At 35.7% G+C, this 15,339-nt stretch overlaps 1 protein-coding gene across 5 annotated transcripts in view; it reads right to left on the reverse strand.

The window, feature by feature from the left end:
• The window catches only part of AGMO (alkylglycerol monooxygenase), a 185,112-nt gene that overhangs the window by 23,197 nt on the left and 146,576 nt on the right, over positions 1–15,339 (reverse strand). The window contains exon 13 of one of the 5 annotated variants that reach the window (XR_004495796.1): positions 13,219–13,312. The exons of 3 other annotated variants lie outside the window; for them this stretch is intronic. The gene's annotated coding sequence lies outside the window, so the exon portion shown is untranslated. Of the gene's footprint in view, positions 1–2,009; positions 2,096–13,218; positions 13,313–15,339 lie in introns of all 5 variants that reach the window. One more of the 5 variants, XR_004495797.1, reaches the window with a different exon arrangement.

The following is a 15,339-nucleotide window of genomic DNA, read 5'->3' on the forward strand; positions in this document are numbered from 1 at the left end:
AACTAAAATTTGCATTACTCATTCAAAAGGTGTGCAACAAAAGGGAAAAAAAAATCTCCAGGTATTCCCTTTATATAGTGCATTTGCCTTTCCTTTGCAGCCTTTGCAGGTGAAAAGGCTTGCTGGCGTTTCATGAAATCCAGGTGTATGGAGTAGCTACACTGTCACCCAGTGGCAGACTCTGCCATCATTAGTGTTGTTCTGCTGGAGAGGATAAGGGTTATCACAACACCCTCTAACCTGGGTATTTCTGCAAGAGCACCAAACTGTTTGGCTGCCATTTCATAAAGCAAAATTCATTTGACAGAAAAAGGGTTAAATTTAATAGAGCTGGACAGCTGAGCAGCTGCTTTCATGATTTAAATAAAAATAAGCTGAAATCCTTGCTGTCAGCTCAATGATATATGACTTGTAATGGGATGTTTCCAACCTTTTCTTCCATATGGTTGCCTACGTTAGGTAATACACACAGCCTGCAGTGCAACCAGCTTCTCAGAAAACATCTGGGTCCCATTCGTGCTCTGTTAGCTTCAGTGTTGCCTCCCACAAACACAGATGATTCATAGGACAACATCCCTTTGGTTAAGGATCAAATTAGGACATTTCATTGATAATTTTATCATGCATCCTAACTGGAGTTATGGGAAAATGGAACTAATTCAAACAAGAATTTCTCCACGCATATTTTCACCCTCCTATCTGCAGCTGATAAAGTTAAGATTTCAGAAACAGATTTTAATGACTGCTTAAGAAAAAAAGAAAAGAAGAAAAAACTAGTCAATCTCTTGGGAGGAATGCATTTCCGCTTGATTTCATCTTCTCTCTCGCCTAGTTTTAGAGTATTTCCCACTTTAGAAATGTGTTTGCTGACAGGAAAATCATAACATTATACTTATTTCTAGAAGCTGAAATCAAAGCAAATTATTTCTTCTATTGATAAGAGATTAGGATCTGCTTTAAGTAAACTTTTTCATGTTTAAAAAATTTAGTGGAATAAAGAGGAAATGGACAATCTGCCCTGGAGCTCATGTGGTGAATGACACAGGCTGGCTGCTTGGGGTTCTGCTAAGAAAGCATGAAGTTAGCAAATATCAGCCAGTGATTTCTTTACCATAGGTCCCCAAATATTAATTCAATAGGCCTTTGCTGTTCCAATACTTCAGATTTTGTGGTCGTGCTTTTCATCAAGAAGGACTGACAATGCCAAAATTTATGCAATAATTCACTGATTGGCACAATTGGCTGCCCATAGCAATTGGTGGTTTTGTGTGAATGTCTTTCAATCATCTTTTCCAACAGACTTTAAAATCACCATGAGTTGCTTTTGTGTGATACACTACCCCATTAGTACAAAAACAGCAACTGGTCTATAGCACTTTCTATCTACTCAGTTTTTCAAAATTTTATTTTTTCCTCCCTCAAAATTTTAGTGAATGACAAAAAGTGGATTAGGGACAGAATTTAATCAGTTAACCATTATTAAATAATAAGACAGTAGTTTGCAAATGCATCTCTGGTATAATTTGATATTAAAGCTTAACTCCATTAATTCAGGAAAATCAAAACAATATAAGAACACCAAATGAATACCATATTAAGAACCCATCAGAATGACTGTGCTTTTCTATTTAGCACATGTACACTTTGCTATGTGCAAACATAAAATTTTAAATGCTAAAAAACTGATCAGATTCTTGTCCATGCTACATCCTGACTATAAAATAAGATAAAGCATAAAGCAGCAATAGTCTCCCAGTGACAGATGCATACAAATGCACTCCTAAACTATTTTTCCAAGAATCATGCAGGGTAGTGCTGGGCCACCAGCATGTACATCAAGACAATCTGCTCACACCACAGATACACTGGGTCATGATCCTGCCCATAAGAAGACAGAGATACACTGCTCTAGGGCTGAATGAATCTGGCTTTCAAGACTTTCTAAATCATGCCAGGCTTGTCAGTGCGGATCCCAGAGCAGACCAGAGTCAGTGTTATCAAAGACTTACAGCTGCCCTGCTTCCAGCTGCCATTTCAGTGATGAGCTCACATCACATACTGCACACATTCTCACCCAGTGTGTTACCAGGATTTACTGAAAGAAAAAAAATCAAGGGTCATATTTGTTTCAGAAATTCTGTCTATATTTTTGTGCAAAAATCTCCTGGTGCTTTTGTTTTATTGACACTTAGAAATTGGTGAAAAGCTAAAATTGTGATTAGCTCTGCTATAAAATCTGTCTGACACAACAGCATGTTCTGGAATGATTGAAAAAATACATAAAAGGACAGACACAAGGCTAACTAGAAATACATTTGGTTTACTACTAAATTACTAAAGTAATTTTTCTCCCATTGAGTCATGCTTTTTCTGTCAATTGAAACAGCATTCTGTTGACTTGCTGGGAAACAAACTCAAATTTAACAGCTTAAACTCAGCACCTCAACAAATGGATATCGAAAGTCATTGGCAGGCTGAGCTGGGGATTGTTCTGCCTGGAGAAGAGAAGGCTCTGGGAAGACTTCCAGTCCCTAAAAGGGGGCCTACAAGAAAGCTGGAGAGACCACAAAGCTTTTACAAGGCCACATAGAGATAGGGATAACAGCTTTGAATGGAAAGAGAGTAGGTTTAGATTAGATAAAGGGAAGAAATTCTTTACTATGAGAGTTCTAAGGTACTGCAACAGGTTTTCAGTAGAGTTTCACCAAGAAATGGTGGATGCCCCATCCCTGGCAGTGTTCAAGACCAGGTTGGATGGGGCTCTGAGTAACTCAATCTAGTGGAAGGTATCCCTGCCCATGGCAGGGGTTTAGAACTAGAGGATCTGTAGAGTCCTTTCCAACCTAAACATTTCTATGATTCCCTGATACATATTAGACCATTTAACTCCAACAGGAATGATAGGAATGCTTTTCAGAATCAAGTTGAAGTACAATACAATTTTCCACATTATATAGACTGCTGTAAATAGCAGAACTCATGGAAATCTTTAATTTTTTCCGTTTTGAAGAGAATTATTTCACATTTTCTCTAACAGGTCATTCACTGCTGGAGACAAAATGTAATTTAAATCACTTTTTCCTCTATGTGATATTAATTTTTACTCATTTTGGATGTATTTATTTTCTTAATTAAATGCAATGCAGTAGAAAATTTAAAAAAATAATACAAAGCTTAATTTGAGTTTTCATCATCAAATTTTAGCACTGATATAACATCAAAATACACATCAACTATACCAGAAGTGATTTATGTGGAATGCCATAATGACAGAGGAATTCTGCTCAGTGAATGTTTCCTTCTCTGCACTAAATGACTAAACTTCTGTCCACTTTATCTGGAGATTGAGTGTGGTGGAAATAGAGAGCAGAGTGATCATACCACTACTAGTGGAAACACCAGAATGAAAGCAATCAGCTACCAGTGCATGTAAGAATATCCTTGGATAAGGCACACATGCTCATTCCTTTGCTGCTGATGGTTAGAACTGCAAATGCTATAAAATTCCATAGAAAGAAGGTGTCTGAACTGAGGCAAAGAAGTTTTGGTTGAGAAGAAAACAAGATCTCAGAAACAGTGTATCTTCCTTGTTTTATTTGGGTTATTTTTGTTTCTTTCTTACTCATAAGTAGATTTGAGAGACCTTGAAAAGAGGACAATGTATGCAAAATACCAGCTACCTGTTGAATACTGGAGAAGCTACTCTAATCCACAATATATTTGTTGCCAAATTCTCAGCTTCCTTCAACCTGCCTCAATGACTGACAGGCTTAATGATTAGCCTCTTTCAATTTCATCTCACTTGTACTTTATGAATCTGAAAACTATTAAAATATTCCTAATGTTTCAGTAAGTTCTGAATTCAGAGCTCAATACCTACAGAGCATTCTTGCTGCCAAAGCTAAAACCATAAAAGGATTAGAGACTGCATTCAACTCTAAATGATGATGTTATCACCAAATTTTGCATAACTCACTATAGCATGATAAAATGGGGTTAATTCTAAGCAGGTGATATACTTAGGTTTTAGTTTTCCTTTCTCCTGGCTGCTTCATTCCCACATTTCATTTTGTCCTCCCCCATGCATCTTTTTGATGGTGTTATTCTTAAGAATCAGCCATGACAGAAGCTCAGAAAACAAAACAAAATGCAGAATGACACAAACATACAACATGATACAAACATAAAAAATTAAAGCAGAATCATGAATTTATCAAAGAATGCTTTCCACTAGAAAGCATTCACAGCATCCACAGTAGAATTGTGTGTAGACCACAACAGCATGCATTCAGGGAGCAGAATGTGTATGAAACAAAAAGTATATCAAGGTGATCTATTTTCTTCCCACATAGTGGGGCATTCAACACCTCATATATACAAAACTTTCCTTAAAATTTCTAAGACTATTTAACTAAGAATTATCAATACTAAAACTATAACCTAGCTTGAGTGAAGAAATACTCTCATGCAGCAAAAAGCCTTTCCATGAAGAAAAATATGTATTTGAAGGATATTTGAAAGCTCATTTAAGTCAAAAAGGAATGCTAGGCATGCCTTTCTCAAAAATACACATACATCTGCAATTCTTTATGATTCGGCTAGATGCACATAAGCATGCACAAAACTGTAAGCAGATGACAGATTTAGAGTGTAGGAGAGTATCCAGAAGGACCAGGAAACTATAGAAAATTCCATTTCTCTTGTGAAATACAGTATGTTCCGATGGGTGAAATCCCAAGCTGACTCGTGTCCATACCGCTATCCTCTCCTTAACGAGACAGCTCAATGAGGTAACACAGGAAGCTGCAGCTTCTGAACAATATTCTCAATATCTTGTTATTGTGTACTGAGGTAACCAATAAAAGTGAAAAAACGTAAAGGAAGTCTAGTAAAATGAGTTCCAGCAATTTTTCTTCATTTGCTTAACAGACACTCTGGAGCAAGAGATTTCAGCAGGAAGAGTTACCTAATCTAAAACATCCAATTCCTGCCTGAATTGATTATAAGGATATTCCCAGATCATACTCCCTCATTTCTATTTCTTGAGGAAAAAAATCAATTTTTATGACTTTTCTTTTTTTTTAGGACAAAGACCTACTTAGGGTAATTTTTCTTGTTCTAACAAAGTTATCACACTTAATGTAGGTATTTTTCACCACTTAAGAATTTCAGAAAGAACCACAACTTGCTATTAACCTTTGGACTTCCCACCCAGGCCTGAAAAGTGATTCCTGCAATGTCCAGGACCACAGCAATATCATTCTGCTATACACTGCTCTCGCAGTTATATGTGCAGTCAGTTAAAAAACACTGCAGTTCAAGACATGCTGGTCATATTCCCTTCTCTAAGGGACAAACTTCATTAACAGTGTGGAGGTTTTGAAGATGGCCTTGAGTCGTTTATTATTAGCCTGTGATTCAAGGAAATGTTCACTTATGTTTGCTTTTGTTGGTGAAACACAAAAGGTTTGAAAGTCCTCTGTTCCATTAATTCCATCATGAAAGCCTAATTATAGAATAGGATATTGAATTTCGTCTTTTTCCTTTTCTCTCTACATAGATATTTTCTTCCAGGACTCATTCAGCACATCATATCATAAGCAAGACCCAGAATACATGAATGATTTTTTTTTTTTTTTTCCCTTAACAGGCTTCACAATAATCACGATTCTTACTTTAAAGAAAATAATAACAAAAATTATCATAGAATAACACTGAATGCTAAGAGTAAACTATGTACCCAAAATTCAAGTTAATGATACATGGAAAGAGAATGTGACCTGAAGCCCAGGAGTTTGTAATACTTCTGGGTGGGGTACCAGGATGGTTACAGGAGGGAACAAAGCCTGGAATGTGGGAGATAATGCATGCCCAGGGACCTGCAAGCTTTCTCGAGGGTGGATAAAGGCTTCAACAGGAAGGTCAAAAGGAAAAAATTGGCAAATAGGTGTGGAATAGCATTTCTGAAGAAGACTTATGTCAGAGATCTGGGTTTGAACTAAGGCTAGCTTGGGGAATTTTGTTAATCCAGTTAGAAGTTAGAAGCATAGTACTGCCAAGAATATGATACTTCAGTGATAAAAATACATAAATTCATGGGACTAAACACTTCTCTGATGTCTGAGAGAACTTTAAAAAAGTTTGTAAGGTCTGGGCATAAGAAAACAAGCAAAAAAAACTTGTAAAGCTTATTTTGACTTTTCATGTGTCAAGGTCTAACCTTTGCAGGCAAACACCAGAAGACAAGTACGCCTTCAGGTACTCTCCCCGAGATGTGCAGGCTCCATAGAGAAAATGCAGAGTTTTAAAATTATCAAAAACTCCAGTTTGTAAATGCAGGCAAATGGAGGAGAGATCCACTTAAGATACTTAACAGAATGCTTAGGCCTGTCTTTCAAAGATGGAGAAGTGAAAGAAATTCTTTCCTACCCTTCCATATTTTCACCTCTTCTTTGGATGTGAGTGCTTGGAAATGTTATTAATTTTAAAGTTAAAACTGGAGCAGAGTTTTGCACCTTCTGTACATTCAGTAAGACCATTGAACCAGAGAGACAAGGAGTACAGCTTTGTGACTTGATCACTCAATTTAGCCCACACAAATGAGTTCAATTTCTTCACAGAATGTTGAAAATCTTGGTACAAAATTGAGAGCATCAACCAAAAGTGCTAGAATGCAAGCATACACAAAAGATACCTTGGCTCTCTCCTTAGCACTGGAGGCCCTAATTATAAAAGTATGAGCAAAATCAAACAGCAGAAAAGAATGGTGAACTTGAATCTTCCTTTTAAGTCTCAGACAGATTTGAGAAGGGCATTGCAGCTGCTACCCTTGGTATGTTTCATGGGTTAAACCAGTGACACCAAAAGTAGCTAGGCTCAGTTCACTGATACACCTAAGAAATGGGCATAGTTGATGCTGACCAGATTAGGGGAGCTAAAAATGCACTCACTTATGATGATCCTTGATGTAGTATTTAGGTAACTGTGTTCTGAACCTTGACAAATTAGTATATCCCAGCAGAATAAGTGAGAAATAATGTCTGAGACTCTGTGTGCAGCCTGACCAACAGAGCTGTATCTGAACTTGTCTGGTCTGTACTTCGATGCTGAAATGCTGGTGGCTTAGGTCATCTCCCCAGCTGGCTACCTCAGAGCTTCAGAGACAATTTTTTCTGCAGAATTGAGTGTGTTAAATGGCAGAGGGAGAATTTTGCTATGATGAAGAAATTGGATGTAGTTGCATGAAAGGTAGTCAAGTAGGTATCTATCCCTATTGAACTTTGAAATTACTACTAGTGACAGTTTGCACATAAATGAATTTGAATACCCTTAGATAACTGACAGAAGTATTTTGTGGAAAGATAGTACATTAAGTGATCTTCCTTTAAGTGAAAAACAGTCATTTAGAAAGTAGTACTACTTACAAGGATTACTCCACCATCCAAAACTTACCATATATGTATGCTCCTCTGGATAGGAGCTACACTGATTTATTTCAAACACACTTAAGGGAAAAAGGTCCAGGAAACACTCAGCAAAATGCATGATTAAGCATAAGAACATACTGAAAATAAATTTCAAGAAAATAATGAACAAACATGTAGTGAAAAGAAAATATTTAAATCAACTTTGATTTTGCATATGAATCAAAAGCTGTATGTTTTAACAAGTCTGACTGGATGAACAGTAACTTTTGCATTTTAAATGCTATTAATTGCCCTTAGGTAATTACCAGGTAAGTAGAGTATTATTTTTCAATGCAAAATCTAGAATGGTATAGTTTGCATTCAATATACTAATATTAAAAATAATATAAACTTTATGACTGCAGCATGGTGGAATTTGGCTCAGAATTTAAAAGAGAAACTCTTTCCATAAGACATAGTAAAGAATATCATATTTAAATAAGTTTAAGATGTTTTCAGTCTATTCTGTTTTACTCAAGACGACATTTTCTTCTCTAAAACAGCATAAAAAGAACTGTATTTAAATAAGTTTAAGATGTTATCCAGTCCATTCTTTTTTTCCTTAAAAAAATATAATTCATCTGTCAATGAAGACAATTAAATTGTTTGTCAAAGTTCCATTCCATAGTATAATGAAAATACCATTCCTATATAACCTATCAAAAAAAAAAGGAAAAAAACCCTCTACATTCTAACATGACAGACAAAATTGCCTTTAAAAATAAAATTGAAAGGAGGAAGCAATATGATAGCTTCACAGGTTTTGCTGACCATCAATAAATGTCAAAGGAAATAGTTTTAAAATCAGCCATTTTGAGCTATATAGCAGAATGACTCAGCAGAATAACACCTTTACTATTTCAAAAAATACAAAGAACACCTGCCATTAGCACCCTCCTCCAGTCTCTCACCCACACAATATTTTTCTATGGCTTCTTTTTTAGTATATAATCATGCTTTGAGATAGCAGTGTATTTTGTTACTCTGCCTAGAGTGAAAATGTAATTATCATTCCCTGTTTCATATCTCCTTGCAAAATAAAAAAAACCAAAAAAGCACACACACACAAACACCAAATCAAACCAAAACCTCAAACAAATACAAAACTGATTAGGCTAAATAAGACTTAGATGGAAATTTCTGACATACAGGATATTCTTTCTGTTTTGTCAATTATCTTAAGTGTGATCACTACTGTTCAAATACCTTACGGTAATACCATGATACATTTAGACTACAGCAATCAAGTAATCTTTTAGAGCACAGGAGTGCTTCTAAGGAGAGAGAAGAAAAAGAAAGAAAAGGAGAAAATTTCTAAAATTCCCTGGTTATGTCTGGTTCCACTGAAAGCAGAATATTTGAGCTTGCAGAGAACCCAGTCATCCATCATAGCTGCTAACCCCAGCCATATGGACTCAACGAGACACTGACATCATCTCCATCTCATTCACCACCATCTATTTTTTTAAACACTTTGTATATCCACAAATCCTCCCTAATCATCAAATGTGCACAATGATTTTGTCCTTTGTTCTCCATTTGCTTGCAAAGTACATTAGCTATGCAGCACTTTCATCTTCTGATGCACAACACAATCTGAGATAACCCAAATCTGCCAAAATTCTTAAGATTATTTTACATTTAGCATAAAGAGAATTTGTAATATTTCTTTCTCCTCAAACCTCTGAATTGGAAGTTGTTCCCACAGGAAAAGATACTTTGGCACATCTTCTCTTAAAGTTCAGAAGAGGAAAACAAAAATATTTCTCAAGAAACAGAAAAACTAGGAAATTTTAAAAGAAATTCTCTTTTTAGTCAATTAAATCTGAATCTTACAAAACTGTTTGACAATAAGCAAGCCTTGTGTGTACATGCCTTTAACTTACAGACTTGGGGGGCAGGGGGGAGGACACAAATCAGCTGATTACTTCTATTTTTTTACCTGGGAAATGGAGTTGAGCTAGAGGGAAATTTGAAGGCTATGATGCATGCTCTAAACAGTGTTGCCAAGGGTTGGGGTTTTTTTTAATGCCATGCTAATAAAGTGATTTAGGTGTTCTATCAATGCTGTTTGGCTTGACAGCACTGTAATTCAGTGACTAGGGACAATCTTGTTGATCCTGAGTAACTGTTGATGCAGAATGAGCATGTACAGATGCTCTTGAGACTTATATCAAAGACTAGGTTTGAATGCATTAAAATACAGAAAATCTCCCTACAGAAGAAATGAAAGGGGTTTCTGAGGGAAGTTAGAGTGTCTGTAGCTTGTAATTTGAGAAAAAGTATGTTAGCCTCATCTTCAGATTAAGGGACGATTTATAGGCATCTTTGTAAACCTGAATGAACACGGGAATTCAGAGGATTATATTAAAAACTCACTGTCCCAGCAGAGGTATGGAACCTTCTGCTGCAGTGCTAGAACTCAGGTCATTTGGAAGTAGTTTGATAGACTGAATGATATATTAGAAAGAAACATGGATTTATTTCATGCTCCTGCAGTGCTGAAACAGCGAATGGTTTTGTTAAGTAGGTGATTTTTCTACTTTAAAAGCCCAGTTTCATACCAAAAAAAGGACCCATTTATGAACTCAGTTATACAGTCACAGACTCATTTCCTGTCTTTATATTTCCAGTTTGCTTTCAAAGTTATTCCCTTCTTCAATTTGCCTTTTAAAGGAATAAACTGCTATTGAAATTGTGGGGGCAGAAAAAAAAAATCACATTTCCTCCAATGCACTTGTGAATTTCATTATATGTAAAAAGCAGTTTTTAGTTGCAGAAGCCAATATTGCTCAGAGGAAGTTGAGTGGAGGGGCAGCTGGAGGTGAATGGCTGGTCTATACTTTCTGTGACCTGTCAAGCTGAAGCACACGCATGTGTAGGCCACTGACAACAGAATGAACCTAAAAGAGGTGGAAAATTCTTCTGGTGTCAAGGGAAAAGCCTTGGAGGATTAGTTGAAAACATTTGCAACAAATTGCCAAAGTCATTTGAGTTCAATTTATGTCTTGTTGTGCTGCAAAGTGTGACAAAAGTTTCCTACACCCCACATCTTTAATTTCCTTTTTCTTCTCCTGAAAATGAGCATTGATAGCAATGTGAGGAAGAGGAACAAAGTGAAAGGGACTATGGTTTTTTCCAAAGGTAGAAAAGTGTATTTAGACACTAAGGGAAACACCTCCCCCATTCCAAACAAAGAACATCCTATTAACAGAATGCTAAGCCTCAGAAATTATTAATTTTTTCCAAAATTCCAGAGGTAAAAAATTTACTTCTGAAGTATCTGATGCAAAATTAACTTATATGAGGAAGTAAAGTGATAGCATTCTACTTTTCCAGTAATTCTATCATGTTTTTTTGACTTAATGAACAATATGATACTTTACAGTTAGCAACATTGCCTTTTATGCCATTTAATTTGAAAGAGAAGAATTACAGTAGCATGCATTTATGATATTTAATTCAGTGTGGTTTTTAATGAACTTTCATTTTTTTCTGGATATTTTTTCAATTATTACCACAAGATCATTTGCCAACTTTTCCATTCTCTTCCCCTATATTGCTTTTTTTTTCTGTGTGACAAAAGGACCCCTAAAACACCTTGATAACCTCCAATTTCCAAAGGTTACATATTATCTTGCAGATGAAATTTCACCAGGTGACAATTTTTTTGGCACACAATTGTAAACAAAAACTAAACCCCAGACAGCTAAAAATTTAAAAATTAATCTACTTCCTCCTCTGTATCACCATATCTTTGTGGATAGCTCTACCTGAAATGATAATACAGATTCTTCTGGGGTTAAACTGCCTTTCTAGCAGTCTCTTCAAAGCCATTTGTGAAATGCTTTGTAACATATAACAAGAAGAAGATAGTCTCAAAAACATATCTGTAAATAAGAGCTCTGTAAATTTTGGATTTGAAAGGTGTATCTTCATAAATTAAATATTGCTTGCAGAGCAAGTATAGGAACAAGCAGCAAAGAGGCTTCCCTTAACAATAAAACTATTTTCACAATGCATTTATATATTCAGCAGTTAGCTGCACTGTGACAAACTTCATCTACACATACTGATTCAGTAAATAATATCTGTTGAATAACTGGACCATTCCTTCCTTAATTGGTAATAACTGGATTATTAATTCTCAACTGTACATCTGCATATTTTATGGAACTTTTTTCCATTCAGAATAAATCCTCAGGTGCTGAGAAAACTTATGGGGTGGAACAAAGGCTACTTCTGGTAAGCATCAGCATTTCGGAAAAACTTAGGCTTGTTTTATTAATTAGGATGAAATAGTAATAAGAGATGGAGATATCCAGGGTTATGCCAACTTAACCACTTGTTTGCTGACATACCCAGAGTAGTAGAGCTAGGCTGAGGGAACTGCTTCATAATGCCTTTAGTGATGTGCAAAAGATGCTAAGTGAAAATAGGATCTGAATCCAGCCTCAGAGAAAAAGAAAATATGAGCCCTATATAAACAAGAAAATAAGAAGTGTGTATAAAAATCTTGAAAATAGGGCAAGAAATGACAGGTAATGGAGCAGCAACATGCTTTTGCAGATCTCTGAGTACCAGAGTTTTGGCTTAGCTCCCAGCTTCAGAAGTTGGATCATGCTAATCTTCATTTTGCCAAAGCTGACGGAAGCTCTAAAAATGTAAATCTGAGCTAGAGCATAAAAATTGAAAGAATATTTCTTGCCTTATACAATTTTTCAAAGCACATAAATTTTAAAATTAAATACCGGAACTCTGAAAGGACCAGACTATACAACAGCCAAAATAAGTTGCCAAAATTAATGGAAATAAGGCAGCAAGCTTTTTCAGTATTATAACGTGATGCAAGTGTTGGGCAGAGTGATGACAAGTCTTCTGCTTCTATAGATATGTGTATTTCATAATTTGTACTCAATGATTGCATCAGTTTAATCTATTTAAAGAAATCAACAAATTCTTAGATTTTTCACCAAACAAAAAATGATTCATCAATCTACCCCAGCATCAATCATTTAACAAATCTCCACAGTAAATTTTGATTTATATGAGGAAAACAGTATTACAAATACTATGAACCATTATATCTTCAAAACTAGAGAAAAATTATATCCATATACACCCTAAACCTTGTGATTAAAAAAATTATTAGAAGATTTGGAGTTGAAATGCAAATTGATGGCTTTTACTTAGGTGTGGCATTCAGGTGCAACACTTGTTCTGAAGCAAAATGGCATTATTGGGCAAGTTTGACCCTTTTATAACTTTTTGGGTCAAGTTAGAGAAATGCTAAGCAATAAAGGAAGTCATACACAGGTATTTGTTCAGGAAGCATATATGTGAAGTAACTATGCTATATAGTGGTGGTGTGATCATCATAGTTAATTCATACAGCACTGACAATTCATCTGCACTGTCTTATGAAGTGACAGGTTACATAAAAACAGCTGATACTTCACTTAAATGGTAATATCTATTAACTCTGTCTAAGCTGATAACCACAATTCCAGCAAGACAGCTGTTCTGCTATAGAACATCCCAGAAATACATTAAATTACTTTGTTTGATCAAGAAGAGCAACTTTCAGAATGTATCCATGCAAATATTGTTTGACTGCTATTATTCATTTCAACTACCCTAACACCTAACCTGTTCCAACACCTTGCCAATGTATTGAAGCACATCTGCTGTGTAGTTTTCCAAAATGAATTGGGATTCTTTTTTTTTGGTAATTTTTTCCCTTCCATCTTATCTGCTCATGAGGTTCTGTCCTGACCCTGGACTGTGGAAAACAGACTCTTTCTAACATGATGGAATGGTGAAACTTAACAGAAACCTAGATATTACTGCAAGACAAAGAATAATAACATAAGGTGATGCTGTTAAGTCAGTGAACTGACTTTACCTAATTATTCTTATTATATTAAGTCAGTAATTTTTCGACATGGGCTCAGCTGTACCATTGTTATGGGATTTTTTTCCATAAGGAAAATCAGCCTCACATTATCCTTATATTTCTCCTTTTTTACTTGCTTTTTCTGGGAATACCCAGTTAAAGGATAAACTCCTGGCTCACTCAAAATGCAAACCAAACCTCTCAACTTGACATAGCCTTTAAAAGAGCATAGGAAACTGAGTTCCTCATTGTTTGATTGCAAGAAGGGACAAACCAGCCTGGATATAGAGCATATGAGACTATGAGGTGGATGTCAACAAAGGAAAAAATAAATGAACTCTGTTCTCAGTATATATATTCCAAATTTTGACTAGGAAGATTCTAAGATGCAAGGATGTTTACTGCAGTGCTTTATTTGAGATCATAATTCTAAATGAAAACTCCCCTCTTCCTGAGCTTTGGTTCACATTGCAGCTCTGAAGTGTCAGAAATGGATTCCTTTGGGATGAAACACAAATGGGAGTTGCTTTCTGGCAGCTCCCCTGATGCTCTCCAGCTCCTGCTGGGCATTCAGTCTGAAGATGAGGCCCAAGTAAAATATGCTTAGTGTAGGCTGAGGTCCTTGGCACCATTTCTCTCTAGAGATCAGCTTCTGCTGTGCTGTGCAACTCTTTGGTGGAGCCAGAGCTACAGCACACAGGCACTCAAGAAAGAACCAGAAAGGCCCAGTAGTCGCATGGATGCCCCAAAACAAGTAAGAAATATTGCTGTCTGAAGCAAGTGCACACAAGAGCTAGGAACATTTATTGTTTTTGAAATGCAACAAAAACAAACACTTATTAAAAAGTGGAAGAAAGCATCTGAAATGATGAAATTTCTCAGAGAGAAATGAGATTTCCTGTGGATTTGGTTGGTAGGGGTTTTTTAAATTTCTTATTCCAACTTTCTTTGAAAAAAAAGAAACCTGTGAGCATGGAGTAAAAAGAATAAAGAATGACATTATGTTCTAGGAAATGTTTATGACGTAAAATTACCTAGAATTGGGATGTTGCTCACACGTACTAGCAAAAAATTCAGTCATGAATGGGAAGATTACCAAGAGAATTTCTTCCGTGTTACCTCATTCTTCCACGAAAGATAAATACTTGGTGGTGATAGCATAATTAACACTCTATTTTCTTTTAGGGTCAATAAAACACAACAACAATAAGAAATACTGATAACACTGCATTTCTACAGCTGAAAAAATGGCAAAACAGCTTTGTTTACCTAGAGAAAAATCATCGCAAAAAGCTGCAAACATTTTTAACCAGAATAATTTAATTTAAATGCTATGATTTTTCACAAGATTTGAAAAAGAATTAAAAAGAGTATTTATACTAAATCAAGTTACATTAAGGAATATGAAATCATATGCAACAAAAAAATGTTCATGTCTCTATGAAAATTCAGATATAAGTTTGAGCATTTTATAAATATTTCCTGTAACTACTGTAAACATCTTAAAGTGCAACTTAAAAAATATGGAATTAACTTCTACATACATCACAAGTGTATTTAAATACAGTGTGCAGTTGCTTTGCTGTTTGAATAATGAATATAACAAGTAGGATAAGTTATGGGTGATTCATGTCTTGTTGTTTTGGAAGTTTACATGAAAAATGATGGCAAACCATGCAGCAGAAATCCTGAATGAGGAGTGGTGAACATCTGTGGTGTTTCCTCTCTGAGAAAAAGAAAAGTTCATATCCCACCCAGGGAGAAGAAATGATCCTGATAAAGAATGTAAGTGATCTTGTTTGACCTGTGACACAACACTAGTGCTGACCTCTGTGCCTAACCACAATGCATGTTTTTTGTTATAAGAGTGAGCAAGTGTGCATTGCTAAAGAGGAATGCATGGAGCATGAATGATGTTGAAAGTCAGAATGAATTACTGATTGTGGAAGTAAAAATGTGTTTGTTCAGGTAGGTATG

This window comes from Parus major, chromosome 2 (genome assembly GCF_001522545.3).
Source record: "Parus major isolate Abel chromosome 2, Parus_major1.1, whole genome shotgun sequence".
In the NCBI taxonomy this organism is placed as follows: domain Eukaryota; kingdom Metazoa; phylum Chordata; class Aves; order Passeriformes; family Paridae; genus Parus; species Parus major.